The sequence below is a fragment of the Amblyomma maculatum genome, chromosome 3 (assembly GCF_055883805.1).
Source record: "Amblyomma maculatum isolate TAMU_Amacu chromosome 3, ASM5588380v1, whole genome shotgun sequence".
NCBI lineage: Eukaryota > Metazoa > Arthropoda > Arachnida > Ixodida > Ixodidae > Amblyomma > Amblyomma maculatum.
The window spans coordinates 111,616,211-111,644,168 of NC_139346.1; the positions used below are offsets into that span (position 1 = coordinate 111,616,211).

General features: G+C 43.8%; 1 pseudogene; it reads right to left on the minus strand.

The window, feature by feature from the left end:
• The window catches only part of LOC146195698 (cytochrome P450 3A24-like), a 79,552-nt pseudogene that overhangs the window by 22,426 nt on the left and 29,168 nt on the right, over window positions 1-27,958 (minus strand).

Genomic DNA, 27,958 nt, shown 5'->3' on the forward strand with positions numbered 1-27,958 from the left:
CTTGGCACAGCGACAACAATGTAAATGATATTGATACTTTTATAGCCATTACAACAATATATGTAGGTTTGTTTATGCATTATCGGCTATCCTGTGGCTGCAGTTAGTGTCGCTTATATAAAGCGAGTCATCGTTTCAGAGCGTAATCAAGTAATCAAGTTTTGTACCCCATTCTTAGTGTCTTGCGCTGCGGCCTCGACATATCGCATTTTTAATTGCTTAACAACATACATATATATATATATATATTGTAAAAGAAGGCTAGGTCGAGACGGCGAGGTCGTGACGGCAAGGACAGCGAAGCCTTGTCTAGCGTTTTAATCCGATCACGAACCCAGGCGCGCGCCGGAGCCGGCGCCGCGGGACGATGATGATGGTATGTACAAATGAAAGAAGAAGATCATGGCATGTACAAATGAAAGAAGGTCCACAGAAGGCTCACAATATATATATCCTTGCTATCTTTACAGACATTCTCTTACACACACAGTCACTTTACATTGCTGTAACACCACTGCGCTCCGCGTAGAACATGAGATCCAGACGATCGGGGATTTGCTATGGCAGGTGACCTGCAGTTTTCGCCGATCCACCAACCCACGTATTTTTTCTGATTGATAACTGATTACGGTATATATTTAGTGCCCACACACTCACTACTGGCCCTATTCTAAATAAACGTGCCTGAACCTTCCTGTTTTGTTGAGCTCAAAAACTGGTTCCAAGGCTTTGAAGGCGGTCACTCGCCATTCAGACAGCGGCCGGGCTGGAAATGGGAAATGGCACCGTGGCTACCTTTGCGGTACTCTGATATTTTTTCCGTGACCGCCGGGGACAGTACTTCACGTCATCTGTCGCTATACCCTTGTAACTCCAGCAGGGCACCTCCAATGAGAACATGATCGACACAACATGCATCATATAAAGTGGGCAATGGCTAGATACAGTGATTGCCAGTGGTGGTCCTACAAACCTTGGTTATCTGACGAACCCTCAGATCGAGATGTTACCACGTGGGCATACGACAGCCGGTCGTGAACATGTCGCGTCCGCCTTAACTCCATAATTTGAAGGTCGCTAGGCAGACAGAATATCAAACCATGTTCTGGTCCAGATGGTTGTTCGGCATTTAGTTAGCTGGAAACACCCCGAATACAATATCATTTGCAAAATGCAATACCATTTTTGTCCATCAAGTCGACAGTAAGATGCCGCCACCAATCAACGTAGTTTTGCATACCCTGCTTCTATCACTGATCAACATTCTGTAGTTGCTGTCGTGTCGTAAATACAACATGCTTCCCTGTTTTCATTCTCTATGCAGAAATCGAAATTTATTTTATTAACTCTCACACACGCAGCACAAGAGGGAAAAATTCGCGCAAAGAATTATCACTCACCGCCGAAAAAACAGATGCCACGCAGAGGTACGGCTCGGAGAAGCATTGCGGCACCGGCACCGAGCTCGTCAAAGAAAGCCCCTAGCGTGTCTTCTTGCACCTTTAAGTCGACGCCATAGCCAGCTCTGAACATTGTGTCCATGGTAGCACGTTTCAAAATTGAAGTCATTTCCACAGCTTGGCCAGTGCCTGCTTTTCTTCGATCTTTTTGATGAATATATCAGTGCACTCGTCTATAATGGCAAAAATCTGCAGAATGATATGGTAGAAAAAGAAAGGTTCTTATACACTGCTTTGAACAAACGGGTGTCCTGCATTTTGTATTAAAAGCTATTTTGTCAGCCTACATTATAGAATTTGCGCTCAATTTTACATAAACGAAATCGAAATGTTATGCACGGAATAAAGCTCAACTTTAAACAAAGCAGTGCTAGAGGAGCATTAATTTTGCTTTGCTCTTGATTGTCTGAATAAACCTCTGGTATGCTTGGTAATTATTAGGAAATGCTAAATATTTCCTGGAGAGAAAATCAGATCAATTTCATGAAGCGGGCAGCTGTGTTCCGCGTCACAATTTCGTCCGTCCACGCTACCACTGCTGCGGGTCGCAATCATGTCCACTGACGATATGGAATACCAAGTCGAGGGTGTCTCCGTCACCCCTGCGGAACCTGAAGCTAACCCACACTGGGTCTGTGACTTCACGGCACACTATGCATCTGCAGCGCACGCGATCACCGTCTCGCAGCCACCTGCCTAGCCCTCATGCAACATCGATACTGTAGCGCCAACGACCAATCCCCTTACCGCTTCTCTCTCCGCCGTCACGCTCCCTTAAAAAGCCTCCCTGTGGAAGGTTTCAAATAGCTGTCAGTCCAGGAGACAGGCTTGACTCCCTCACAAGTACTAATAGAGCATTGCTCCCTACTCTCTGCAGTCATGCCAACATTGGTTACGTCATCGCCCGTGCCGCCGACCATGTATGCATAAAGCCATACAATTCCCTAACAGTCACCACTCAGCCTCAGCCAAATGCTGGGCCCGCTTGCACAAAACAATCTTAAGACTGTCTTAGCTGAGTCCAGACTTAACTGGAGTCTAAAGAATAGGCCACTAGTATGGCGGCTTAAGACTGGAGTAAAGACTGGGCTTCAGTCCTGACTTGAATAAGTCGCTGGTATGATTACGACTCTAGTGCTGTCTTGGTTAAGACACATGGACGCCAGGTGTCTAAGTAGAGAAATTAGGGAAATACAGGGATGCGCTGGCACTGCCCCTGCTGTAAGATGTACACATTCCGTCAATTTTGCGTTGTGTAAAATCCGTGCCATTGCTTTTTGCGGCTTAAGATTGTGTTACGAGGAAAATTGCCCCAAGTGGTTGCTGAGGCCGTTCTGGGAAGCCACTCTGGTGAGCATGAACCCGAAGCGTTCGACGTTCGGAACACGAGCAGTCTTAAATAAGCTTGGTCTTTCTAAAGACACCATTTAAGTCTGGACTTAGCTCGGACTTTATCGTGCCAGCCGGCCCTGGTCACTATTTCCGGATCTTGCAACTCTGCATCGGTAACTTCTCTTACTTCCTTTATTTCTACATTTCCGAACTCTAACGCCCTCCGCGGCATTAAACAACGCCCCTGACTTCGAAAACGTGGACGCGGTCACCCACGACCTGCAGTCCATGAATATTAGCATCCCCTAAGCCATCCCAGACGCCAGATGGCGCACTCGAGATCTATTCTGATCACCTTCGTCGAAACCACCATTCTTCCCGGCACCATCATCATCAACAGTGGTATCTACCGCTACCACCTATTCCTCCGAGGCCGAGGCTTGTACGAACAGCTGAGGTCCTGGCCACCGCGCGGACGTCGGCACGTAGACATTTACCGCGACTGTCGGCCTAGCTAAGGCGCTAGCACGTCTGTTCTCTTCCTCCTAATTCCCCAGCTCCTGTATATCTACAGCCTCCGCCGGCACCAGCTTAGGGGCCGATGCGCACGACATTGTAGGCTGCGTCATCGCACGCCTCCTCTTCGACCCATAGCCCTCCCGCACAAACACCGATCCCCTTTGACCGACGCTGTCGTTTCAGAACGTGACGTTGTTAGCCAAACGGCCTCCTTCTTAAAGGTGTTCGAGCAGCACTTTATGGCGCGCTCCTCGCAACTTCAGGAACGCGTTGCCATTATCCACGCTCGCAAGGCAGCTATCGAATTTCGCCTCACCGATCTATATACCAGGGTCATGGCACTAGAGGCCCACCACAGTGCGACTGAAGTCACCCTCGCTCGCCTCGCGCTTCCTGTCTCACCAATTCAAGGACCTCTCTAACCCCTTCCAAGGTCCTCGCCATCTGTCATGATCAAACGACCCCCCAAACTCATCTCTGGCAATGGAACTGTGGGGGGTCCCGCGGCAAACGAATCACCCTGCAGCTCCACCTCCAAAACATTCCTCCGGACACACCCTCCGTCCTAGCGCTTAAGGAACCCCTAACTCCCTTGAAGCTACGCGACTTCACCTCCTTTCATCCTTCTGACACTGACCGAAACGCTACCACCCCGGTGAACCATTATCTTGACGTGTTTCCGTACGGCAGCAGTTTCACCTTTGACAAATGATAAGCCCGAGTTAGCAGCTCATGCGTTGAAATATGGTATTGTGACGCGAGACAAGCTACTGACCAGTGTTTCAGGCCATGTCACCTGCAACTACCACCTTCGAGAGATATGGCCAAGATTTTTCGCTCACAAAGACGACAATGTCGTATTTTATGCACAAAGAGAGTTTAACGCTGTCGCGTAAGGAGATAGCAGTATAAATAGCGGCTGCAAATTCCAATCAGAGATGGTGTCAGACGACATGACATTATCTCTCCGGAACTATTCCAGGCGTGTTTGCGGGAGGTATATAGGCGTCTGAATTAGGAAGCATATGAGGCAAAAATTGGAGGAGATGGGGACACTTATACTCTGACTTTAAAGGCTTGAGAAACTGTTATTGGCTCCCGTCTGCCGACTTTATTTGGAATTCTCGTCCACGCACATGCTATTTTCTACCAGTTATAACTAAAGTTTTGTTTGTTCCCGTAAAACCTCACTCATATTAAGTAGTAGGCTAGTAGATTATATTGCTATGGTATGCAGTATCGAGACGACGATGACGTGCTGGTGTGGTGAAAAAGACGACGTTGATGCTAGGCTGGATTAGCGCTGGTGGTGGTTTTTTATTCAATGTTTTTGCCATATGGCATAGTGAAAAAGCGTGCGGGTAGTAGGAGAAAGTTAGTAGAAGTGTAAACAGGTCTCTCGTAAAAATTCACATAAGTTACCGATACATTCATTATCCAGCATCCAATTGCGGTAGTCACAGTCAAGGTCCCACCGTAGGCCAACTTTCCTTAGGTAGAATTATATCACTGATGTTGTAGCTGGTCAGGTCCGCCGCAGATACTTCACATCGCACAGTTCCGGTGGAGCATCACAATGCGGGCATTTGTCGGTCCCTTGAAGGCGTTCGTCACGCCAGCGATAATGCACAGAAGGGGTCAGAGCCGCTCCTGCTTTAATCCGGCGCACCTATACCTGCTCCTCCCGAGTGAGATTACGGAGGAGAGGGCACGAACCCGAAGGAATTCTAGCGCATGTTGGCTGGCGCAAAGATTCTTTCTCGGAAACATGGAACAGGAACGGATTAAGGTGTTTCATTGTATCCACATGGACATTATGTGGGTGGTGAGCATGGCCGCGAATCCAGTGTATACGCGCAGGACAGGGGTATCGCTTACAGAACTGGTGAATGGATTGTGTAATTTCCTGACAGTGAACTGTTGCTGTTAACTCCTTTTGTGTTTGCCTAAATTTGGTGGAGAATTGCTGGGAGCACCTAAATAGCCAAACCTAGATCTGCGTAGTGGCCGCAAACTTGCTGCAAGCACAATGCTGTCCAACGCGACACTTTCTGCAGCGGCACAACCGGCTTCCACCGTCATCATGGCGCTGCCTCCTGTTCCAGGCACCTTTTGATGAACAGATCATGTCGAAGTTGAAGACGGGCTCGCTATGGTATACGAGCACATCAGCAAGCACAATCCTTGGGACGCGACCCTGATGAGAGCGAACGTCATTTTCTGTCTGGTGGGTACTGCTCCCGTCTGGTTTGAGGCGCACGAAGATGATCTCAAATACAGGAATATGTGCAAGAAAAAGATCCGGGACCTATTTGGCAAGCCGATCGGATGCATGCTCGGCGCTAAACAAACTTAGTATCCCGAGCCATGTCCTCGATAGAATCATATTTGTCGCATATGCAAGACGTTCTTGGCCTAAGACGAAAAGTGATAAACGCCTAGTCAGAGTCGACAACGTGGACCACGTATAAAAGGGTATCGCGGACCAGGCTTATAGGCTCCTGCTTAGGAAAGACTGTACGACGGCCGATTCTTTCCTGCAGGTTTGCCGGCAGATAGAGCAAGCAAAACACCCTCGTATTGCGCTTACGACGTCTTGTCAAGCACCGCTGCTACATTCTCGTGAGATCTCCTACCACAGCAGCAGCCGTTTCATCCCTCCAGCTTGACCAGACTTGTTCGGTGAGATCTAGAAGCTATGACACCCGTTGAAACTATATGAAAGACCTCCTGACGTGATACACCGCCCGGCATGCCGTATGTACGTTCCTGAGTGGCCTAAAGTAAGCGTGTCTAAATGAGGTTCGAAGGGTAGGGAATGGCTGGATTCAAATCTTACTCTCTCTCCAATCTCAAAACCGAAGATTGGTTTGTCAGCGCCTGTAAAAAAAGTCGGCAGCATCACGTACTATCGTGGCGTTACAAAATCCGACATTAATTAAGCGCCGAGCCATATTAGCGTTGAGCTACCACCTGCCACTGTCGAGCCATAACCTTTCGCTCACAGCGAACAAGCCGCCAACGGGAACAAGCCGATGCTGAATTTTCTGAAGCCGAAAGTTTAACGCTTAGCGTGTTCTCCAAACTTAGCCTGAATGCTTAGCAGAATAAAGTGATCTCTATGGCTCCGTAACCTACGTGCGTTTTGTGATTACGGAATATCGGGTTTGCGTTGAGTTATCAGTGTGCACGTGCACAAAACGCGTACATTTTTAAACAGTTGACTGGCAGGATTGAAAACGTAATAACAGTGACGGCAAAGAGCTAATGTTATTCTATTTTGTTGAAAAAATGGAATCTCTGCTTCATATCTTTACATAGACAGTGCATTCAAAAGCGCGAAACATTATAGAGGACAACTCTGCTCCTGATATGACAGCGCTAATCTGGCCACTGTCTCTGGCTCTAAATGGACATTCGCGTTTGCCTTCATTCGTGCCTGCATTTCTCCCACATTTTCGCATTTGGTAGGAAGCTACTCTATTATATGCAAGGACACCCCACATATAGATATACAGCCTCGCTTTAACCAAGGCCAGAAAAATGCCTATGCGTGTCCCTGCGGTTAGCGTGTATCACTCGTGGTCCAAGGGTACATGTGAATTCTTTGGCCCTCTCACAGGAGCTACCCAAGCTACCAGATCCAGCCAATTCGATGTCATGTGGTCCTGTTTCGTCGTACAACCGGCCATCCAATCAATGTGTCCAGCAATGCCAACTGGCAAGTAGCACCCGGCGGAGGCATTCTCCTGGTTGTTCGGTTACAATGTCGATAATGATGACGCCGATGACACCGGAAAATCTGGAGAATGGGTGTTTCACGCGAACAGGTTAAAATTAGAGTGGGCTTACCTGCGAAAGCTTCTTGGTTGTGAAAGCGGGACTCAGCACCGCTCGAAGCTCTCTCCAACGGCTCACGGGCGCGGTGACGATCGTCTTGTACCGGTAATCAGGCAGCGGCTCCACGGTGAACACGTTCTGGGAAGCCGGAAATGGTCAGCGAATATTCCGAAACTCGCAATTTGCGCTCATTCAAATATCTGCTATACCAACTGACTTTAACCACCCCCGCTGCCCCTTCTTCTTGGCAATCATAAATACCCTGGAATTATAGAATGCTGACTGAATTCTGCTCAATATCTGGATACGTACGTTCAGAGTCCACCAGAATGATGTTAATGCACTCAACCGTTACTCTCGCAGGCCTTACAAAAATATCGCCCAATCCCCGCTCTTTTATACATGTCCTCTGCGAATTCAAAAGCGACATTGTCCTCTTAAGTAAAGCACTGCTTCCTCAATTGTGATTCACATTTTGCACCTTGAACTCGCTGTCTACAGCCCTGAATTTAATCAATTATTACACGGCTACCTTATTTACTCTCCATTTTGTCTCCTACGTTTTCTAGCGCACGCAGCGTCGGAAAATTGGATTGTATACAATACAACAATATCATCAGGGTATCTTTTTTACCGCACAAGAACATACTGAAAGGCAACCAAATTACAGGCGACATAAAATTAAAGACGTAGTGGGTGTTAGCGGACGGGATCTACGCATAATATTCAAAGTATGCAATTTGCTTCTGTCATAAATGGAAAGAATGAGTGCTTACACATATATTACGCTTATTCTGGGAGCCTTACCTCCTTACAAAAAGTCTGCTAGGCATGCCCATCTGCCGTTAGTGTTTTGAATGCGCGTAAGTGTCCCCGAAACCGGTCTTTCATACATCTGCCCGTTTTGGCTTGGTACTATTCTTTGAAGAGAGCATCTTTATAAACCACTCTTGTTTGGTGTGTTGTGACTCCAGTACTTGCTTGTTTTTGAACTGAAGTTGTTTGTTTCTTGCGCTTCCAGGTCGCCACATTTTTGACAGCATACTGGTAATATATTTGACCGCTTTTAGCTTAACCGATGCGATATTGTATATTTGTTGAAATATACACTGGTCTCCTTTTCTGGGAAGCACTTTCTTTCTTCAAAAGCTGACCACTTTAACAGAACTTTCCACAATTGATGCAGCGGTTCTTGTGGGAAGACCACCATTTTAAACGCTGTACATGTTTATGAAACTCGTAGCTACATAATAAATACACGGCTTGTCGAGGGCGGTGCGCATCCACCTGAGGGAAATCCCCTTCTGGCTTTACTAGAGAGGGCCAAACCTTCCTTTAAAATGTTAGTTTTAGTTCAAGACTCCCGAACCAATTACAGTTTTCTACACAGGTACTGCAGCCGGCATTTTAAGGCCTCCGATACGTGAAGTTTAGAACATTGGCTTACTCCCAATATTTTAATTTAAAAATATTTAATTTTCGTCATTTACTGACTTCCTAACCCGCAACTGGTCGCCCAGATAACAGAACCTCATCAACTGAACAAATAGTAACTGTCACTAGTCCTCTTTTCCATAATGGCTAAACACATTACAGTCTAAAGCGAAGCTAGAGAGGAATCGATGCATAATCTGTTTGTTCGAAGAAACGAAAGACTGTCTATCGAAAGTAAGAAACATTCATGCAGTATAATATGTAAGAAGTTCTAAGAATTCCTGACTATGTATACCTACTAAGGTTTGAAAAGCAACGTCATCTCTGTTACAGGACAAGATAGAGCATATTCGCTAAATTGGAAAAGAAAGCACAGATCTAACAATTCTCTTCTGTATTTGTCGAGCTCATATCCTCCCATAAATTCTCAAAATAATATTTCTCACTAAGCTACCTTAGATACACCTGAATAAATCTACTTGCCCTCTTCTTGCTGTAAGTTCTTTTTTTCAACAAACGTATCTCTGCAACACAAAGAAATGGATTGCGCCGCCTCTTTTTTGCTAGAACCTTGAAGAAAGGGGCACCTTTCTGTCTTTGTGATGGGAAGGAGCGCCTAAGTAGGCGTTCCATCCAAAATTAGAGCGCGGATTCTGTGCCGGCTGTTTGGTAAGCTGACGTGTAGGTGCTGTACTCTAGTGCCATATTTAACACGTGTGTCTCACGGCACACCGCGTTCAATTGTGCAGGATATACAGTCTTCAATACAGTTTACAGAAGGTTCGCCCTGGCGTGCCTTGTGCGGATTTTTCAAATTTGCATAGAAAAAAAAAAGTTTTTTTGATTGCTACCAGCGGGCAAGCTTTAAGATATGTCTTCAAGACAGGAACGCGCTGTGCGTAATCTGCAACCAAGATTATAAACATGGGCTTCATATATCTACAGCCAAGGGGTTGTCACAAATGATCTGTAAGTTGTAATTTCGAGTCTTAATTTTATAAGTGACCTAACAGCGCCTATTGAGCCGGATTAACTAAGCACCGAGGAAAATACAGCTCATACGATCAACAGTGATACGAATGACATGAGCGACAGTATAAGCATAAGTATAAAAATGTGTAATATTTCAGAAAAAAATGTGAATTCCAAAACTATATCGGGGCAGGGAGGAAAGAAAACACATTTCAACCTTACTGGACGCTGCAAGATGACAGGTGAAAATATCATCTCATTACGGCGTCATAGACACAAATATATTATATTTCATTTTAAGAATTTGGTAGTTGGCAAAAAGGAGTCAGCGCTGTGGAATATTACTACTGCTCTTGCTAATGCAAGTCTTCAGCCTTCAGCAGTAATCAGTCGCCCATTAGCAACGCATAACTAATACTGCTGTTAATAACAATAAATATTCCTTGCCATTGTCCTCAGTAGAAATTATAATCAGTTATATAACAATGGGATAAAATATTTCAAATTATATGTAATATTAGGTGATTGCAAGTACGAAACGTCATATCACGCAGTTCTGCGTGATACCAGCTTTGTGCGCAATAAGCCAACCAATGAACTGCGCAGCAGCGCAGTCTAAATGCAACCAGACCGCAAGTATCTCTCTGCTCACCCCTCGCTGAGCGAAGTTGTGGAATTCTTCAATTTGCACTTTCTTCAGTATTTCTAAATCGCTTACCAGCAGAAAAGGATAGGCACCATTGTAGAATCTGCGTCATGGGCAAAAACAATATAGTTTCACAAGTGGCTCTGTTTTGAGGAAATCTGCACAATCACAAAACATACTCGGAAAAATGAAGCTTTACTGGAAGAGTAACTGGTGATTTTATTTCTGCTCATAGAGCTTACGTCTAGGAGCACGACATTCGGCATGCAGTGGAATCAGAAACTGGATGGGCATCTGCGATTAGTACAGCAACCTGGAGACACCTAAGAGGTCTTCGCGTGACCTTTTTCAGGAGGTGAACTTGGAGTACTAGAATGTGCACGACAAACTGTGCTGAAAGGTGATCTCCGAAACCGGTGAATAAGTTCCCGTATTCCACCAACTGCACTGGTATCTCTGAGCAAAAACGCCTGGAAGCAGTGTTCACATTATTACAAAAGGAAACCGAGTCCCGTCCAGTCCTCTGGCGATCATTGTCATATACACTGTCTCACTTTTTATCCTGTCTCACTACTTCGCCTGGTGTACATATATATATATATATATATATATATATATATATATATATATATATATATATATATATATATATATATATAGCCGCAATGATCTAGAAGGTGGAATGCCTATTTCATGAGTTTATCTAGGTATATATGAGCACAAATACATTGCATTTACTTCGGTTGTTAAGCGTGTATCGTCCGTGCGTCCACAATAAGACTGAAAATAAGAAAGAATACCTGCATAGATTGTAAGAGAACCGGGCCATGCCCTAAACGCTGTGTTCAAGAGACTTCATAATAATAATATTGAAACCAGAAGAATAGTTGTTGACATCTCACTGCTTTTATTTGACTTTAAAAATTTTGACTGAGAATATTTTTAGTTATATTCCTAACGCCTTCAATTTTTTCCGAAGCATTTTTACTGGCGATGATTTTAATTAAAATTTATGTACGGTTCTGCCTCAGGCTGAACTATTCATGCTTGTGCCTGCATCAAGCCCTGGCCAATCTCCTGCTGTGGGTGTGTGTCATATCATCTTAAGCAAGAAGAAAAATGGCAACGACATAGGCTTCGAATTTGTTTTTGTTTTTGTTTTTTATTTCCTTGCAATCAGCACTTCTTCACATTTACTATGTGGCGCACCCTCCTCTACATGCTGCTTGCATAGCCTTTGGGCACCATAATGTCTTCAAGCCCAGCTACCTCTTACGCCATCAATATTGAGGCTAATGCGGGATACTGTAACATACCGATAAGCACATTTTCAGGAGAATAATCTTGTAACTTCCAATACGAAGCAAAAATATTGTTATAAAATCCTACTTCCTCTCGCACCGAGCAGGTAATGCTCTCATCGAAAACAAATAGGCTGCATTTTCCAAATAATGAGGTATTGTAATTGGCTTTCATGAAACTAATGATAGAAATATTAGCCATGCCTAATTAGTAGAAATATAGTGCTTCTGAAGTTAGTTCCGTATTCACAACGAATAGTTAGGACATCCGTAAAACGGTGATGGGGCGCATTTTTAAAATAAATAGAAAAACTGCATACCTGCCGAGAGGTGAGACGCTATGTAGAATACTCCGTGTTTGGCTAAACTAGAAATCTGCCCTTGTTATGGCGACATGTTCACATGAATGAACTAATAGAATCATGACATATAATTAAACCCTCGGTGCGCCTTGCGGGTTATATAGTTTATAAATAGCATCACTTTGGTGATATCGATAATTGGGCGCCATTTCATGGGCTCCCGTGGGCAGTCGAGACATGCTACGATTGCAACACGCACTTTTGCACACCAGTAGTCCTAACTTCAGAAACTCACCAGTCGCAAGGAACGTCATCACAAATGCATCTGACCACTGTTCTCGACGGCACATACAGCGTCCACTGACGCTGTCTGGTTATCTCGGACTGAATTGCATAAGGTGATTGTAACTAAATAGCACTGAGCAAAAACAGTCGGCTCGTCGCTGCAATGGCTGCAAATGCGTAAGATGCGCGGGAGTGGAATAACTAAGTGGCGCGATAGTATAAACCCAATTTTGCGAAAGATTCACGTCGTAGCCGCCAGCGTGCAGGTCACGCTATCAAATTTGATGCATCTTAGTGTAGGGAGACATTGCAGTGGCTACGTGCATCTCCTCTACAACTCTGAAAGCTTTGGATATGTATGTAGCTCGTGGAAAGCAGTTCATTATTCCTGGCGAGTGGACTGTACCTCAGCGTGCCGTTCCAGCGCGATCGCGTGGTTAAAAGAGGAAGTGCTTTTTTTTTCTGTCAAACGTCCATCGCATCAAAAGTCATCTGTCTCTTTTTTCAACTTCGCTGATAATATAATATGTTCGCTATTTATTGATGGTATCAATGGAAAAGAAGAGAACAAAGCTCGCCTCTAGCTACCGACCAAAGTGTGCTTGCTCAAAGGCAGCCACTGGGATTGGCACAGCACCACCTCTGGTCTCCTTTCATAGCACTAGAATTCTTGCGTTTGGCCGAGCTCGACTAGACCGAAATCTCTCCGGGGGTCTCTGTCGCCACTAACTGCAGACAGTGTAAACTTTGTGACAATAGCCTTCTGCATTGCACTACATTATATTTGAAAACTAAAATGTGTATTTACCAAGTATGTGTAATAATGTTTTCTGCGTTATCCTTTATCGTGTTCCAAAGGCGGTAAAGTGTTGGAGCGAGTTTGTACTACGTGCACGCTGTTTGAGAGCGGATAGTCAGGCAATACCCGTAAATGGTACAACGACCTTGACGCACCCGCAACAAGTGTGGCAAGTGGCTTCCATTGATTGTGTAGGCAGGTAAATGGTAATTTATGGTATTTTGATTTACGACGCTGCGACGCGTTTTAATGCTTAGTCTTCTCTGTTTAAAACGAGGAAGTGGCCCACGTGTAGTGAGCTAGTGACTCTTTATGAATTGTATAGTCTGCTGATTACTTTCATTTGGCGCTATTAATATATATATATACATTCTTTGAATTCCGTCGCTAATACTCCAATGCAGCTTTGGCCATGCGCAGAGGTCGGGACATCCAGCATACAGCTTATGATCTCAAAATTATTCGATTATTGAGAGTTGTGCAACATGAGAAGAGAGAATTAAATATCCACGTTCAAAATCTCTGGCGCAGAGTTTGTCCACGTTCTCTAGATTAGAAGTCATGCAAGCGCACACAGCCAAGCCAACATGCTCCGAATCCAGGCATCCTAATCACCTCTGAATGGGGAGACATTACGCTAAAATTTCCAGGTAAACCAATAGAGGGCCATTCCGCTATACCGGTTAAAGCCATTAGGTTTACTGCCCCAGTGCTCATAAAACAAGATTAGGGATAAAAGCTTATCCAACGCGTTACTTCTAGCATCGCACTCGCATTGTATTCTCAAATGAGGAACTTCGATTTGCTTGAATCGCCCTCTTAGCAGACGCAAAGAGCCACAGTGAAAATTTTGAACTCCATTTAACTCAGGCTTTTATGAACCACTTGAAATGACCGCAGCAAAGGACGCAACCTCTAGTTGAGATGTAATTTTGAATTGTGAGTCCGAACGTTTAAGGACATCGCGCTGATTCCGAAGAATCCTTATCAGTCTTTCGTTTCTTTTTTCTTTGTTTCTGATATAGGTCTACGACGTTTGGACCCATATCTGAATTCGCTTTCCAAATGTTAAACCTCACAAAGCGTATCATTCTCATGCCTCTGTTTAAAAAGGAAATTCTGTGAAGGCACTTGCATTCCACAGTGGTACCTCTTTTGAGTGCAATTGCAGTGCTAATTTCAGTTTATTTCCTGTGGGCGCAAGCTCGCTCTGGGTAAGCCAGTAGCAAACCGTACAAGATGACGACGAGAGAAGAAGAGTCGAAAAGACGGCAGACTGGCAGAAAAATAACTTACTGTGGCGAATAACATAAGTAAACGAAAAGGATAAATGAAGCAGAGCAACGATACTTAGGCCGGGTGCGTTGTTTTGTCCCATTTCCTTCAACTACCTTTATTTTATCAGTGTATAGTAGTGCCTTCATATTATTTAGACAAACGTTTTCAGGCCCTGCTTAGTTTGCAATACCGGCCAAATCTTCTGAATCTCCCGCAAAATGGTTGGTTTGTGCGGTTTAACGTCACAAAGTGACTCAGGCTATGAGAGACGCCATAGTGGATGCCTCCGGAAGTTTCGACCACCTGAGTTTTTTTACGTGCACTGATATCACAAAGCGCACAGGTGTTTCGTAAAATGTATGAATTTGATCTCCTCTTATTACTGTCATGGATTTCGCCTCACATATTACGGAAAATTGTCATTGTTCGGGAAAAATTATAAACTGATGGGACCACAGTGCTACTTGTGTTATTGGCTCCATTACGACTGGGAAATATGCATCATCCGTGGAAACGATAGCATCAGCTCGAACACTGGGTTGAGTTATGATGTCTATCCGGAGGACGTGAATTGACATCTAAATGTCGCCCCTCTCGCATTATTACTATGACTCTATTTCCACCGCGCCTGTGGCTCAGTGTGCTTTTGTTCATGACATCCGACTGTTGTTAAATTATTGGGATTCGCTCCGTCTAACGCAGGCGACTGAAGTGGCGTGCACGAGTTTTCAACATGATTTTCAAGATTGGGAGCGAGTGCACTACACTCTCTTTGTTGCTAAATCCGAACTAAGGTTTTTCGCTTTCCAGCCTTTTGAAGAACTTAATAAACCAAGCATAGCAACAGTCAAACAGTAAAAAATTGTAGCACCGGGCAAATTAATTTTCTGTTAAGATGTCGAAGAATACCTCAAAGTAGGCCTCTGTGCTCTACATGTGATGCGTGTGAAAATTTTGAACATTTGGTAACCTCCTGTCAACGGTTTACTGCACATCGCAGAACACTGCGCAATAATTTAAGCTTACCTAAAGACACAACCTTGCGCCTTGAACATGTCCTGGGTCCTTGGTGCGACGGATCGTCTGCTGCGCGAGCTACCAAGGCCTTATTAACTTTTCTGAAGGACACAGGGTTGATCATTACCCTTTAAAACTCATCTGTGTGTGATTATGTGCGTGTGAAAGTTAACTTTTCTTAAGGACACAGGGTTGATCAATACCCTTTAAAACTCATCTGTGTGTGATTATGTGCGTGTGAAAGTGTGCGACACCGATTCTCTTTTTTTTTTCTCATTTATTTCCCCTTCCTCTCCCATACTCTGTCACCCTCATCCCTCAACCTTCATCAGGAGTAGCATGCTAGGCTTACCACCAGGCAGACATCTCCTGTTGCCATTAAAATATCTCTCTCTCCCTCTCAAAGTAGAACTTTATCTCAATTCTCCAATAAACTCTGGATCAGCGAAAACTATGGTCTAGCTTTGCTTGGTTTATGAGGTCTAATGTCCTAAAGTGACTCAGGCTATGACAGACGCCTTAGGGGATTCCTCCGCAAATTTCGACTTGTTTGGGGTTCTTTAACGTGTTTTGACATCGCAGAGTAAAAGGCGGCCTTGCTTTTTTCCTCCATCGAAAAGCGGTCACAGCGGCCGGAATTTGATCCCGCATCCTTGGGCACAGCAGTCGAGCGCCCTAACCACTGCGCTACAGCGGTGGAGGATAAGCATAAATCATGTTTTTCTTCAAAGCCGCAAATGTCAAAGGCCCACTTCTCGGGGCAATCTGCTTCAATACAACATTATATTAGGAATCTGGTATTCATCTGTGCGATCGAGTGTGCTCTAGTGGAGCTCAATTTCATGAAGGAAGGGATGTTAGGCACAAGATGTTTCTGCAAAATCCTCCTTGTCGGATAATAGAGAGTAAAATTAAAGGCCTTGCTCGGGAAATTAGGCGTGTGTATAATTATTTGGTACTAATTTATTGGTCACTACAACCATTAAAATGTCAGTGAAAGATTATTGTGATTTATCGTGCACATAATCGCATAGATAATTGTGTGAATAGTTACACTGCTTTCATGAATGAGTTGCAAACGTACCCGCAGACGCTGCCGTATTTCTTTATCCAATCATCGAAGCACGCCGCTGTGCCCTGAAAAGAAGGATGAAGTATGCGAATACGTCCGCCGTATTTATTCCTTATTATTACCTTACTCTAGACAGCGACAGGGCGGTCACCGCCTTTTTGAAGATATCTCATTGCACCTAATAAAGCGACGCTGATATTCATCAAGGATCCAAAAACGCTAACTCGTGACCAGTTGAAATTGTGTTCTTGTAACTTCATATTAGGTTTGTTTTCGCTCTTGTAGCTTTTTTATCAGGCGACTCTACATCGCTAACCTTTCCGCTCTGGACACAAGAGGAAGATGGTGGCAGTGGCCGATCGTTTAAAAAATTATGTCGCTCAGTCTCTGCCAACTAAAAAATATTCGAAAGCCACGTCGTCTGCAATTTGTAGCGAAACTCTTTTTCTTTTCTGCTGTCAGCCACAATGGTTGTTAGATGACGTTTAAATGGTGTCAACACATTCTACAGAAAACGATTTGAAAGAAACTGTGGCTTTACTTCTACAGATTCTTTCAGGCATTACCAATATTTTTATAACGCTATGAATATTTAAAGGGATGATTTTGGCGTAACCTTTTTAAGGTAATGGAAATATAACGTTCAAAGACTCAAGTGATAGACGAACACCATGTTTACAATCAAAGGGGGCGCTCTCGGCGTCGCAACACACTGGGGCTGAAAAGTAGGCCTAGCGCCTTTAGGAACACATGGCACCGAAATATGTCAAAGCAATTTTATAATCTCAAGGGGTACCTATGATTTCGTTGTTTTGGTGCAAAGGAACGTTATAAATATTAGAACATTATGTAAAAACATGAAATGCCATTTCAGAGCCGTACTATTCAAAAACAACGCGAAACGTATGGGGGTGCGAGTTGGGAGGGCGACCCATAAAAATACATTTAAAAACAACTTATAACAACAATTTTTCGTATTGAACAGCACCCTGAGAGGTTGCCGGTTGTTGGACGTTGGCAGGAGTTTTGAACAAATTTGTGACAAAGTATGGTACGTTATTCCTGAGGCAATCTCCTTTTAGAAGGGAAAATGTTTGGGCGTGTTGGTTCATTGTCAATACAGCGAAGCGCTCAAAATCACAAGGACGAGGAGGGAACAGGACAATAGCGCACTTTCAACAAATGCTCCGCAACCGCAATAAACATTTGTTGAAAGTGCGCTATTGTCCTGTTCCCTCCTCGTCCTTGTGATTTTGAGCGCTTCGCTGTATTGGGGAATCTCCTTATAAACCCCCGCTGAAATATGGGCTGTGAACTTGATGTTTTTCCGAACCTGGCAACCTCCTCGTATAGCCTGATATTCTGCCATATACCAAGTGAATATCCTTGTTAACAACAATCGTTATATGTGTTCAGCATAGGGAAAACCGCATTGGGAAAGCACTTCTCAAACGTCGTCAGAAGGGAACGAAATGTAGCAGACGGGGCGTAGACGACGCTCTATTCGAGCGGGGACGACGCCGCCTTCCGCGAACGCCCATACCGGGCATTCTGGTCATCTGGTGCTGCACGCGCTTCGTTGATTGTGTTGTATTTATGAAGGAAATAGCCCGCGCGGGAGAATGTCGGTCAACACGAGAAGCTGCCCAGATTGCGAGATACACCCAAGCGATAGCTCCTTTTTCAGGGTCTCTTAAAACAATGGCTTCCTTCAAAATGACATTCCATACTTTGTCACTTTTTGTTCAAACCATCCGCTAGCTTCTGGCAATATGCCGTGTTTACCGGTGCTCACCGAAAAGGGACTACTATTTTGGGAAGCTTTCCTTACATATGTTTTATGAGCCGTGTTCCCGATTTCTTCCCCATACGTTTTGCGGTGTTTTAAAATACTACGACTCCGTAATGAGGTTTCATAGTTTCACATTGTGTTTTACGATGTTCATAGTACACTGCGCCGAACGACAGTATCAAAGGCGAAATCTGAAATAAGAAAACTGCTTTGAAATACTTAACTTGGTTCTATGTATTCATATGCAGGCTAAGCCTTCTTTTAACCCCAGTCGGCCAAGCCTAGCGACTGCAGAGTCACTGCACCTTGCTTACGTCACAGATCAGTGTTGATCTATACAACCCAATATGTTTAGATTTTAGTGGATAGAAGCGGCACTTTTCGGACCAGACTTGCAGATGGCTTGCATTTCGCCATGCAAAAAATGTGCAGGTAATTTGCAGCTCTGTCATGATTTTATTTCCATGTGAGAGACTGAATTAATACCAGTGTATAGCGAATGCAGGCACTTAAAACAAGGTTATAACTATACAAACACAGGCTTCGTTATGGAAAACTATATTAATCTCAACAGTATTAATTTTAATATTTCAGAAACTTCCATTAGCGACGTGTTACAGAATAGTGCACGTTTAATCATGCTGGCTACTGATGATATCTGGCGGCGAGCACACATCCAGAATTTTCTTACAGTTCACGCAAGGTAGCGTACGTAGTACGTAGATGACAACTACAGCCTAAAAAGATGCAGCAATGCACGGAAAACGTTTTCAGCGAACGCTGTTAAATAAGAAGTGAAAAATCACGTGCGCAAGATATGTCTTTACAACCGCTCCACACACATACACTCAGCGCCAAAGAATTGTGGACCAGGAATCTGTCAATGAATTCATTTCCAGCGATTCAATAGTTCAGATTCCCACTGGTAGAGTCTCGGTTAGGTCGATAATGCTCTTGTAGTGGGCTTAGAAACAAAAGGGTACAACTGAAGCCCCCGCCCCCCCCCCCCCCCCCCCCCGTTTACACAACCGTCCGTGAACCGTCTTGCGGAGGGTATAAATAGCTTAAAGCACATCGCAGGCAAATATGGTTGGCCACTCATATTTGTTACCATGATGAACAAAGTACATTGTCAGAGGAAAAGATGGCTTGCTGAATTAGCGAAAGAAAGATATTAGAAAATTTTGCATTTAGGATAATAAACTAAGCGTTTCCTTAGACAGCGAGGAATTGTGCTTTACAAACGCACTCACTTGTTTCTTTATTTCCAAAAGGTTTCCAAAAAGCAGGCTTGGTTCAGGACCAGACACGCCTAGTTCCTTCAAGATGGAAAATTTCTTCTTCCGCCACCTGTAAAATAAGGAGACAAAGATCGAAATGTAGAAACCCTGGCCGCAACAACAAAACTTATTCGCATCGAAAAGTATGTTTCTTTCGCTGATTGGTAATATATTGCACGTATTCAGTATCAAGTGCTCGGTAGAGTTCAAATAGTGGCACGACTTTAGTATGCACCGTACAGTTGCGGAGGTTGTGGAAGACACGCGCATCGTTCTTTCGCAGACCTCGAGTTTGCGCAGCTTTCTATCCCGCGTCCAAAACAGGCTTTCCAAGCTTTATCATTTAGAGAAAAAATATTGGGTCCCCACACAATTATTTGGCACGTGCAAGGTTAAGTAGTTGCTATGTCTAAAAGCTCATAATGAAGAGAAGATTTCTCAGCTATAGATATTCATGAGGAATATTCGCTTCATTGCGTAGTTTCTAATTGGCCGAAGGCTGAAATGAGTAAGAGCATAATTTATGCTTCTTTCAATTAATGCTTCATATAGAAGAAGCGGCTTTCAAAAACTCGGTGGCATTACAGCCACGTGACGTTGCTTGGGAATTTCATACATCCTTCAACGTCCACATCAAACGTGAGCTTCGTTCGGAGTGAGATTGACTAAAATATTTAATAAAATGCCAATTTAAGGACGTATACTTTTTCATCGTCATCAGCATCATCAGCTGGACTATACCCACTCCAGGGTGACGGCCTCTCTCATAGTCCTCCATTAACCAGGTTCTGTGCTAGCTGCATCCACTTGACCCCTGCGAACTTCTTCAACTCATCCGCCCCCCTAACCTTCTGCGCCCCCTGCTAAGCTTTCCTTCCCTCGGAATCCAATATGTTACCCTAAACGACCATCGATAGTCTTCTCTGCGCACTACATGCCCTGTCCATACCCATTTCTTCCTCTTGATTTCCACAAGAATGTCATTAATTCGAGTTATTTATCTGACCCAATCTGTGCCCTTCCCATCTCTTAACGTTACACCTAACAGTTTTCGTTCCATAGCCCTCTACGAGTTGTCCTCAACGTAAGTAGAACAATGTTTGTTAGCCTCCCCATTTCAGCCCCATATTTGAGTACAGGTAACATGCAACTATTGTATATTTTCCTCTTGAGCGATACAGTTGAGCTGCTAGTCATAATTTGTGAATGCTTGCCAAATGCGCTCCATTACAATCTTATTTTCCTAGTTATTATTCTTTCATGGCTAGAATCTGCAGGTTACTAATTCTCCTAAGTAGACATATTCGCCTACTCGTTTTAGTGCTTTTTTACCTATTGTGAACTGTTGTTCCTTCCCGAGGCTGTTGAACTTTAATCTTCTACATATTGATTTTCAAACCTACTTTTCTGTTTTTCCTTTCTAGTTAAGGTCATCAGTCACTTTTTGCAGGTCGTCGCCTGAGTTACTCAGCAAGGCAATGCATCAGCGAATCGCAGATTACTGAGGTATTCTCCATCGACCTTCATCTCTAACTGCTCCAATTCTAAATCTGTGAACACTTCCTCTGAGCAAGGATTCCTGCCTGGGCTGTGAGCAGTGCGGACATGCGTCACATGGTCTCCCGCCTCGAAACAATCTCTTGGCGGAACGCTTCGGTTCTTGGATCTGCCACTTTTGAAATATCTCTGTGGGACCACCCGGCACCCTTGGATACCAATTCTTGGCACGTCGACGCCCAGCTTCCGTTTTTTGCGGACGTTTTGCCCTGACCAAGTGACGGAGGGAGCTAGGCCTTGCTCGGCCCGGGCAGACGGGATCCGTGAGCAAGCCCGAGACCTGCGTAGCCCTGCAGGTCTCGGAAACAGCGGAAGAGGCAGCTGTGGCACTAGCCATAGCTAGCGTCGGCGCGGATACAATTTTCTTCGATTCTAAATTTGCCGCCCGTAGCTTTGCGGGGGAGAGAATCTCAACTGCGGCACACCAGATACTAAAACTGACCAGGCAACCATAAAAAGAAATTGAGGTGATATGGGGCCGGCTCACTCGGGGAATCAGGAAAATGAGCCGGCCGACAACATTGCTTAAGGTTTCGTCAACCGCGGCGGTGGGTAGTTCGTATCCATGGGTTACTCCAAGGAGGGGCTAGCATCTTTTCAAGATATGACAAGTCATTAAAGATTGGAACGGCAGAAATTTTTACCACCTGACAAATTGTTGTATAAGGCACAGGAGACCGTTTGGAGGAAACTTCAGAAGAAATCCTTTCTTAACTCCTATTTATTAGCATAAATATACCTTAATGACTTTAACCCCGCGTGCAGGTTCTGTGTTGAAACAGCCACGTATGATCACATATTATAGCAATGTAAAGAAGAACCTGCACCGGAGGATCTAGTACAAATTCCTTCTTTTGAGAGATGGGAGTCCGGTCTGGTCAGCTCGGACATGGACATTCAAGCCTTGGCCACCAAGTGGGCCGCTAAGGTCACCGCCAGCCATGGACAGGAGGTCATCTCGAGCGGACCGTCTCAATCAACATTTTGACGAAATAAATGTTTTTCAATCCAAACTCCTCTAAACAAGCTGCGAATAGTAGTGAGGAGACGGTGTCTCCTTGCCTAATACTTTTCATGGGAATTCCGTTACTTCCTTTATGCAGAACTATGGTTGCTGTGCAGCCAATATATATCTTCCAATACTCTCACAAACGACTCACATACATCCTGATTTCGCAATTTTTTTTTGACTGCCGAGGTTTCTATTGAGTGAAATGCTTTTCGTAATCAATGAATGTTGTGTGTGGGGGCTTGTTAATTGCGAACATATTTCTATCACCTAGTTGATGGCATGCATATGATCGATAGTAAAGTACCCTTCCCGAAAACCTGCTTGATCTTTTGCTCGATTGAAGTCTAAGGTTGCCTGTTAGCGAATACGTTAGTAAACACCTTATACGTAACAGATAGTACGCTGAATAGCCTATAATTTTCAAGTTATTAGCATCTCTTATAAATATAAGATAATGTTTGCGTTCTTACATAACTCTGGAATCAAATGGTTTAATTTTAACAATAATATTATAATCAATAAAAAATAGTTGCAATGAGGCAAATTGCAACCAAAGACCCTCAGATTGTGAGGGGAAACCTGACGGACTAGGCCACGTAATGCATGCTTCAACTGCATTATAACAAACGGGGGTTCGTATGCATGTTGTACGGGAAATGAATAGCGCAGCTTAACTATCAATGAGGCATTATGTTTTAATGCCACAGCACAAAAATAGTATTAAGTGCTGTCTGAAATTTTGATTTCACTCTGCACTTTCACATCAGTGTTCAGAGGGTTTTGTCTACTAAGTTACTAGAAAGTTGAAAGGCAGTGAATCCTTTATAAGTTACACTATTTTCAGGGCAATGTAAAGGTTTAAAGCAAGAGCTCGTGGCGAAAGAACGGCAAGTTTAGAAATGAAGTAGCAAGTATAAAACTTGAGGGAGTTAAGCATCAACGTGGCGTCTCACTCTGCCAGAAGCTGTCCATAGACATTACCATGCAGCCCACCTGCAGGTTACAGGTTTCAGCACATCTCCTTTAGCTTACGTCTAAACGGCGACAACGGCATTGCATTTAGAACTCAGGCGCTAGTGCTAAGGAAAGGATTCAGCCAAAGTAGCACTTACATGTAAATTGCAGCTAGGACTACAGCTACAAGTGTTACAGCCAGCGAATAAACCATGCTTTGTCTCATAACACCGCTCAGCAAAATCAGAGGTTCTTGCATCGCTACCTAGCAGGCGTTATGCTCCTGAAACGTTCTGATATGTCACTTCTCAACAGACCATGAGGACGGTGTATAGGCAAGGTCGCCGCTTGCTTTGTGGCGCTCATAGACAGCAGGGTACTGCATAACAAAGTGCAAAATAAAGCTGTTCATTGCTGTGCCAGAAAAAGCTGTGTGCAAGCGGTAGAGCAAAAAAGAAAACTTATACTCGGCTGTTGACCTAGATTTGAAGTTTTCATAAAGTTAGGACAAAGCGACCATGAGCACAGATGGAGAAAACGTACCGCGTAGTGCCTAAGTATGAAAAGGGCTTTCGCAGCTATTTTTTTGATAAATGGCCACAACTGGGTCTCTTTTTTTAACGTCAGTGCGTTCACTCGATTGAACAAAAAATGCTGAAACTAAGGACTGACATTACCGATGTCACTGAACTTGCCACTCCGTGAAATTGACCAGCAATAAAAGAACCAAGTAGCTCACGGATAACCGCTAAACACAGGAATAAAATAATAAATGAAGGCTGTGAATTATGCGACATCTGAATGCAGACGTTGACCTCACACCAATTAGGGTTACTTACCGTGTGCTTGCCGTGGGAGTACCCGCGCTCGCCTGAAAAAAATAAACAGATGCACTGTTCGCAAATTCAAAACAACTGGCTTAGAGCGGAGGAAGTAATTCCTCTCAGACTTCAAGTTATTGTTTTGAGAAGAGCGGTACGAAACCTAGTCGGCATCTTCGCTTTTGGTTTATTTTGATCGAACTAGCAATAATTCTTCACTAATAGGTGCTGAACGGCTGCATGTATTTAATTCTCCACTTCTAAATGCACAATCGTTTGCATAACGATTCAGGTCTTTCTTTTACACTGTAATAATAAGAGAACGTGATTGAAAGTTTGCGCCTGCTCTACTCAGCTATTTGTGCTCATTGCTCAGTGTCTGCTTTCATTCTCTTTCATTTACAGTTTAATAAGTAGAGGCGAGACAGTGGGCGAGACAGTAGTGTACCACGTCTCTATATGCGACAGTCTATTTGGTAGAAAGGGCTGTCGCATATTCGTTTTATTCTTGGTACGTTACTTAGATTAGTCTGTTCTTTAAGCGCGTGGGTCTCTCCTGCCTTACGGTACAAAGGTTTTGCAACTAATCGTTTGGATTAGAAGTGTTAAGAACTTATAACAAGAAAGCAGCAACTACTTTGTAATGCCATTCGTGGCTTGACAGAATGTAGTGGGACTTATAGCCCGTGCAATACGGAAGGTGTGTAGCGCACTATCGAGAAATATAAGCGCCGGTCATGCCTGTGTCTGTACAGTGAATGTGCTGCTAAACTTCCGGAAAGAACAGTTCCGTTTTCCTATGTCCTCGCAGATCCCTTCAATATTACACTCCAAAAATGTCTGGCCAAAAACACCCTCAGGAGGTTCTTTTAGGCCTTAATTAAATGCTCTAATAAAGGAAGCTCCTTTAATAAACTTATCATGCGTCGACAGGACACTGACATCTGCATGACGAACACACATTTTCGTCGTCCACAAACTGTGAAAACCCCAGGGTTATAAACATATCATAAATCATAAGGTATACCTTCATCACGTTCAACTGGGGTGTATCCAGCTCCATATTGGTTTATGGGAAGTTCTGTCTCGCACATATTACGTAGAAGCTCGCAATGAATGGTGGCCTGCCAACCATCAATGTGGGCATGTTCAGCTGTTTACTGTTTTTAGACGACGAGCAGTTAGCTGTGCATTATACAAAAACCACTTTCTGCTCAAGGCGTGCCTCAAGAGGGAGGGTGTAAGACTGCAGCTCGAAGAAAAACGTTTCATCAGTAGCTCCTACAGGCATCATTTCACCGCAGCCGATCTCCTCACCTAGAGACGTAAACAGAATGTCGCGCCATACATTGGATGTCGCCATGCCCATTCATATATGCCCAAAAGTTTTCGCACGTTCCAATCAGTTTAACTATATCAAACTCTTACCGATTTAGGGCTAACCTATTTCGCATTGAAGCCGCAGCGCACACCGCCTTACATCTATTCGCTAATTACTAAACAATCTTCAACTTATGACCGGTTTGGTATAGTACGCATAGCGCCAGATATGGGGCATGGTCATAAAAAAGGAAAAAACAAATTTCCTTAGAGTGCCACGTAAAAAAATATATATTTCTTCACAGGTATCACCTTGAGAAAACACCATTACGTTTAAATACCTACGTGTAACATTAACTAACAACCTGTCCTGGAATTCACATGTTACGAATATCTTCTCGTCTGCATTTCGCAAGCTATATTTTTTGAGAAAAAAACTTTCGAAGGCTCTCGCTGAAGTTAAAGGGATCGCCTATAATTCATTAATCAGGCCTATTCTCCAGTATGCATGCGTGGCGTGGGACCCTTATACTTAAAACCAATGTTGACAAATTTGAAAGAATTCAAAGAAAAGATGTAAGAGTTATTTATATCACGTTTGTGCCGTTTGATTCTCCATCTGTGGTAATGAATATTAGCAATATCAAACCCCTTGGGACACGAAGAAAAATATACGTCGAGAATTCCTTATCCTGCGCCCTACGTATCCTTTTTAACTACACGCCCAACACGTAGCCATCATCCCAGTGCCCTACTCTTATCTTTGCTCGGACTGACACATTTAAATTTTCCCTTTTCAAACGTACCATAGCAGAGTGGAATTTTCAGGCCCAATGACTGACAGCGTATAGTCGTGCTGAATGTTTTATTTTTTTTATTTTGTTCATTTTGCTTTGGGTGCTTTTGTATTTGTAATATCTACTTATGCATTTGTTCTGCTTGGATCTGTACAATGATCTGCAGTATGAAATAGTTAGAAATAAAATAAATATATTCTCATTAGGTTTAGGCGACATTTGGAATTCGAAATGCATTGAGCAGCGGAGGACATAAGATAAGAACGGAACTGATAGAGGGCGGCAATTAGGGCTATGACTGGTCGGGGTAATTTACTGCGATATTCTAATGCATCGCGTATTCATGGCTTCATCTTGTGTTTTTGGTTTCTGTCCTGCGGAAAAGAATATTGCATTGAAAACAAGAATGTCCTTAGGCTTAATTCAGTTCAGCTTCACCGGTTGACAGCTGTGCGATGTGGATAGCTAGTACTAATGGTCGCACGGAACTTTCATGCGCACTGCTCTTTAAATTCATCTTGTTGTTGCATTGAGTGTATGCTCTAGCAGGTGGCCAAGGCTGCGCAGCCGACCCATTTCCACGCGCGAAAAACAAAACCAACTGCGCCGCTTGGAGGAGCAGTTGCGGGAACACGGCGTGAAGTTCAGCGTATGGACTTTTCTGCTACCCATTATTGTAATCAACGCCAAATTTAGTGTTTACGTCTGCACTACATTTTCAAAGAGGTGTCCTTTTTTATATAAGCAGTAGTTCAAGATTCCCATGGTTAATATCATCGCGACAACGTATGTCCACTTCAGTGCCAATACTCCTCATTTTCCGTCTAATCACTCCTCTCCGGTGGCAGCGGCAGACTCCTTATCTCCACGAGTCTTCTAATCTCATTCTCCAGCTTCACAATCTATCCCCGCTGCTTGAGATAACGGTTGCTCGTTATCTTGCTTTCACAACACATGCTTTGCCCACGCCCACTCCCTCTATTCGATTTCGATTCGGGTGTAGTTAACGTGAGTGGCATAACGTGCTTTCTTCACGTCTCTTTATGTTTCGCTTATCTATTTTCTTTCCATTGCTCTCTGTCGAATACATATCTGCTTGCTGAACAAATTTTTATTCTGTACTACGTAAGGGTTCATTGTATCTTTGCTCTAACTCAGCGCTTCACAGCCCACCGTACAAGAAAGTTGCAATAGGAGTGTTTCTTGTTACAACAGCAGCCATTCACTTACACTACGTTCTAAGATAATCACCACTCAAATAAACTACATCGTTAAGGCTCCTATTTTGCAGCCCACCCGGCCGTGTCAGCATCTGGGAAAACTGTGACAGGCGGTACTTGGCAGGTGACATGTGACATGCCCAACCATTGGCTGGTAAATTTTCACGAAGGATGCGACTGGAATGCAGTCCAGCACACTTAAGTCCCGTGTCACAGACGCTATTTTATCCATGCACAGCACGTTATACGCCTTTGTTACATGTCTTTTTATTAGGCCGCACAACCATGATATGATTACACCTGTACTGAAAATATCACTAAACATGCAATGTCATTTTCTGCAAGTATTTTCGATAATAATTCTCTACAAGGAGCTCGTACAGTGACATTTCAAAGGTGGTGTATATTTGCCCTGCTCTCCACATGTCGCATATAATAGTTATAAACATGCTTCAACAATTTTCAGTATTACATTCCTTGCGACGACGGTGTTATGCATTCGACACGCAGCGGATATTAGCATCCTTTCCGCAAGTGTTCAATTATTGCCGACACGCCTTTCCAGCGTCGAACTCCGGCTACAGCTTCTCAGTTTTGCATATCATTGAATATTGTGGTGGTTAAAAACGAATATTCTCGGGCCCGTCTAGAGTCTTCTGACAATTAGCTTTTTATTCTTCCCAGTCTTGCTACGCATTCCTTTTTTAACCACTCCACCATGGAAGATCATACGGCTTACGATAATTCAGCAGAAGTACTTCAGTAAAAAAGTAACCAAAGAAAAGTCTAAATAATTACGCTCTAAAACCCTGCGTAATTGTTTCTGTGTTGGCAATTGAATCACTCAGGACTGCTTAAAAAACAGGTGAAATTAGACACTCGATATCCATCAGGAGTTGATTTTGCTCTCCCTGTTTGTTTCGCGTCTAACTGCACTAATTCGATATC